This window comes from Rattus norvegicus, chromosome X, assembly GCF_036323735.1.
Source record: "Rattus norvegicus strain BN/NHsdMcwi chromosome X, GRCr8, whole genome shotgun sequence".
NCBI lineage: Eukaryota > Metazoa > Chordata > Mammalia > Rodentia > Muridae > Rattus > Rattus norvegicus.
Window position 1 is genome coordinate 70,916,911 of NC_086039.1, and position 4,835 is coordinate 70,921,745.

Below are 4,835 nucleotides of genomic sequence, written 5' to 3' on the forward strand. Positions count from 1 at the left end.
GCAGGTGGATCTCTGTGAGTTTGAGGCCAGTGTGGTCTACAGTAAGTTCCTGGACAGACAGACCTTCATAGTGAGACCCTGTCTCCAAAATTAAATAAATAATTTTTTAAAAATTATAAAAGAAAAAAGAGAAGCCCTTCACATCTAAGTGAATGAGAGAGGTTCCAAAGTGCTATTCTCCGGGTCCACCTTTCTGAAGTTTGAGTCCCTTCAAAGAGCACAAAAGTTACAGGTATTGGAATTCCTTCAGGACTGGCATCTATGGCTATAAGACATACTCTAGGTGTACAGGTTGTGTCCCAAGCCAGGTGGTACAGATTATAAGCAGAGTTGCATTGGAAGGAGTGGGAAGACTGAGTCCCCTACTTCAGGAGGACTTGTGAGTGCCCCATCTGGAGCCCAAAAGCAGCAGACTACCCCAAGAAAATGATGCCCTGCAGAGGGACTAAGCAGAGGGTACATATGGAGCTGCAGACACATGGATGCAGGAACCTCTCCTGTGCTGGCTCCTGGTGGGATGACTGCAGGTAATAGTATGTATCTCAAAGGCAGAAGAGGGAATTTTGCAAGTTTCTGCAATAAAGACATAATGTTTAGGAAATAAATACATTTAGCCTGATTTAAACAGCATTATATATGAAAATATTCCATAGTTCCATGTGCTGGGCATGTTGGTTTTTGTGTTTAATCACAGAACTCAGGAAGTTAAACACAGGATGACAAATGACTTCAAGGTTAGCCTCATCTATGTATTGAGTTCAGTGCCAACCTAGACTTCATGAAACTTTAAAAGAAAGTGCTCCTATGCAGACCCAGGCTATAGTTGTAGCAAACTGTTGGCTGTCCACCTAGCCTTGGCTTGCTCTCCTTTATTGTGAGAAGTGGCTGTCTGCTGAGGAATGACGCTCTCCGGCACTTGTTCAGGAAAAGGGCACGAAGTCCTAGATTCAATCCCAGGTATGGGCACCAACCAACCACCCAACAAAAGCAGACGCCTCCAAACAGACACCAAACCAAACTAAGGAACCACGAAAACAGCTAAACAACGAAACCCCGCCTTCCTCCCAGAGGGGAGGCTGTAAATACCAGCTGTTTACTTTGCCAGGCTTTCTTGTGCATAATAGAAGCCATGTGTAGCGACTGAGTTCTGGAAAATGAGAGTGAAGGAGAAACGAGATGGAGGTAGGCATGGAAAGAATTCCATGTTTCAAAAAAGAGAATGGAGCTGGGGAGTTATCTAGTTGGTAACGAGCTTACTTACCATGTAAGCATGAAGACCTGAGCCCAGTTTCCAGAACCTACATGAAAATGCCAGGCTGAGTGGAGTAGGCAGGTCTCCGGGGCTTACTGAACAGTTAGCCTAGCCGGAAACGTGCTCCGGGTCTGAGTGCAGAGACCTTGGTTCAAAAACAATGCAGGCAGCTTCTGAGGGGTAGCAAGTGAGGCTGACCTCTCTTCCACATGCACTTACAGGCCTCTCTCTCTCTCTCTCCCTCTCTCTCTCTCTCTCTCTCTCTCTCTCTCTCTCCCTCTCTCTCTCTCTCTCTCTCTCTCTCTCTCTCTCTCTCTCCCCGTGTGTGTGTGTGTGTGTGTGTGTGTGTGTGTGTATAAAGAAATAATAAATCTGTTCTAGAATCTTTTCCCTTTTGCATCAATTTATTTTGTGTGTGTGCCTTTTGTAACTAATGAATTTTATTTTATATGTATGAATTCTTCACTCAAATGCATGTCTGTGTAGCATATGCACACCCAGTGTCCATGCAAGTCAGAAGAGGGCATCAAATCCCCCTTAAGTGGAGTCACAGTCCTTTTCCCTGGCTGGCAGCACAGAGGCTGTAAGATGCCTGGAGTTACTGTAAAAGATGTTAGCCAGCAGGAGTTCGTCAGTGCTCTGGCTGCCACCTGAGTGGATACAGCCAAGCTGGCCAAACAGAAAGAGCTTGCCCCATTCGATGAGAACTGGTTCTACACAGGAGCTGCTTCCATAGCACGGCACCTGTATCTCCATGGTGGTGCGGGGATTGGTTCTATGACCAAGATCTACGGAGGACTGCAGAGAAATGGTGTCAAGCCCAGCCACTTCAGCAGAGGCTGTAAGAGTGTGGCCTGCTGGGTCCTCCAAGCCCTTGGAGGGGCTGAAAATGGTGAAAAAGGACCAAGATGAGGGCTGCAAGCTGACACCACAGGGACAGAGATATCTGGACAGATTGCCGGACTTGTGGCAGCTGCCAACAAAAAGCATTAGAACCAAGGATGCTGGGTTTATAAATTGCCTCATGCATAAAAAAACACCCTGGAGTTACAGATAGCTGTGAACCACCATGTGGGTGCCAGGAACTGAAACGGGGTCCTGTGCAAAAGCAACAAGTGTTGCTAATCACTGAACCATCTCTCCAGACACCTCCCCACCAATACAAATATTTTTTTAAGTTAGACTGCAGTCAGCTATAGTGGAACATGCCTATAATCATAGCAGAGGGAGAAGATCAAGAGTTCAAGGTCATCCTGGGCTACAAAATTTTAAGGGCAACCTGGGTTATCTATGAGTCCTGTCTCAGAACAGCAATACCAAAACAAAAAAGTAAGGTCAACATAGGTGTTTCCTGATGTTATATCAGTTTTAATTATCTGACTCAACAGCTGATTAGCTCAGCCTTTTAGCTGCCATAGACTTAGGCCTAGTTCTCCTTCTTGTATTTTCCCCTTTCTCCCCATACTGTACTAAAAATAAAGCTTGTTTGCTTCAAGGGATGAATACATCCTGGCTAGGAGAAAAGAGGACACTATGTAGGTCGCTGGGACATGTTTTTTTCTAGTACTCCCAAAGAGCCTCTTGGTTTGTTTAAGGAGACGAACTGGAAGGAGCCAGCCTCCCAACTAACTGGCAGATTCCCTTAGCTTCTGTCCAAAAGTAATGAAGTGGGGGATGGGGGGAGGCTTAGCTGAAATTTACAAACAACAATGACAGTTGATCACCAGATGTGCCTCCGCCCTGTGTGTTCTCCCTCCCACACATCAGGCCCCATGGAAGATTCAGAGACCCACGCTTAACATCAGGAAGGCAGGAATGACTCAGGCTGAACTTCCCCACACTCCACTGACATAGGGTACAGGACAGAAATTAAAGTGATTGAAAAACCTAGTGTGCTAGTTTTATGTCAACTTGACACAAGCTTGAGTCATCTGGAAGGAAGGAGCCTCAATTGAGAAAATGCCTCCATAAGATCCAGCTATAGGGAAACCTGTGGGACATTTTCCTACTTAGTGACCAATGTGGGAGGGCCCAGCTCATTGTGGGTGGTGTCATCCCTGGGCTGTTGGCCCTGGGTTCTATAAGAGAGCAAGCTGAGCAAGCCATGAGGAGCAAGCCAGTAAGCAGCATCCCTCCATGGCCGCTGCATCAGCTCCTGCCTCCAGGTTCCTGCCCCATTAATGTTCCTGTCCTGACTTCTTTTGATAATGAACTGTGATGTGGGAAGAGTAGACCAAATATACTCTTTTCTCCCCAAGATACTTTCATCATGGTCTTTCATTGCAGCAACAGAAACCCTACCTAAGACTCATGGACGGATGAGGGTGGCAGATCCCCTGGAGTGGGACTTACTATAGTTGGGAGTCACCTGACTCAGGTACTGACCTTCTGGGAGCTCTCTGACCTCCACATACTTACCATGCACAGCTTACCATGCACATGATGCCTACCCACATACTAATGTGGGGTGTGTGTGTGTGTGTGTGTGTGTGTGTGTGTGTGTGTGGTGTGAAGGGTTTTGTTTTTTGAGAAAGAACTTAGGTGAGTAGGGATGGTGAGAAGATCTGGAAAGACTTGGGGGAGGGAAGAATATAATCAAAATATATTTAAATTTAAAATTTGTTTTATATAAAAAGAAAAGCAAAAGAACAGCTTTATCGGGGCCTGGTGGAACCCAGATGTGCAGAACTGAGGCAGGAGCAACACGTATTCAAGGCCTGTTTGGGCAATTTAGTAAGACACTTATTTTCAAAATAAAAACTAATGAGGGCTGGGACTGGGTATGGTGATGTACACCTTTAACCCTAGTACTTGGAAGGCAGAGGCAGGCAGATTTGTATGAATCCTAGGCCAGCTGTATTATGTGGGGACATCTTCCCCTCCCCAGACACAAAAGAGTGAAAAGCAAAAGTAAAAAAAAATTAAATAAAAAAAAGGGAAAGAGGGCTGGAGATGTGGATGAAGTTCAGTGCAGAGCACTGGCCAGCATCCCACAGGCCTCGTTCCTCATCCCTAGCATTGCAAACCAAACCAAAACACGTTTAGTCAGGTGTTGTGGTGCATGTCTGTAATTCTGGTTTCTTGGGAGGTTGAGGGTGGTAGATCACGAGTTCAAGGTTCACCCAGACTACAAAACATGACCCTGTTTCCAAAAACAAAAGTACTACTTTTATAAACATCACGCAAGGTTTTCAGAGCGACTAGGCAGTGTCTAGGAAGCAGATGCACCTGCTGTGAGTCAGCCCTGCACAGATGTGAGTGCCCGGAAGCAAAACACAAAACTAGCCTTCGAAGCCTCGCTCCTCTAGAGCCTTTCTTGCAGGACCCTCACAAATCCTACTGGGTAGGCTCTCCTACCTGATTTTCCTGTTCCCCACCCTGGCTAGCTAGGGAAGGATTGGGATTGCTCACAACACAGATCCAGTCCTATCACATCCCATGTCACAATTCTCCAGCAGTTTTCAGTGCCCTCTTGCAAACATGTCTGTCCACTAAATGGATCAGTAGGCTCGTGCAGTTGCCTCTGAGTCTGTTGTTCCCCTCTCCTTAAGTTTTAGCTGCTAGGAATCTCTTCCTTTCAGAA

General features: G+C 46.1%; 1 pseudogene; it reads left to right on the forward strand.

Annotated features, from left to right (window-relative positions):
• The first annotated feature begins 1,840 nt into the window (after positions 1–1,840).
• On the forward strand, positions 1,841–2,245 carry Rps19-ps16 (ribosomal protein S19, pseudogene 16; annotated as a pseudogene).
• Positions 2,246–4,835: the final 2,590 nt, after the last annotated feature.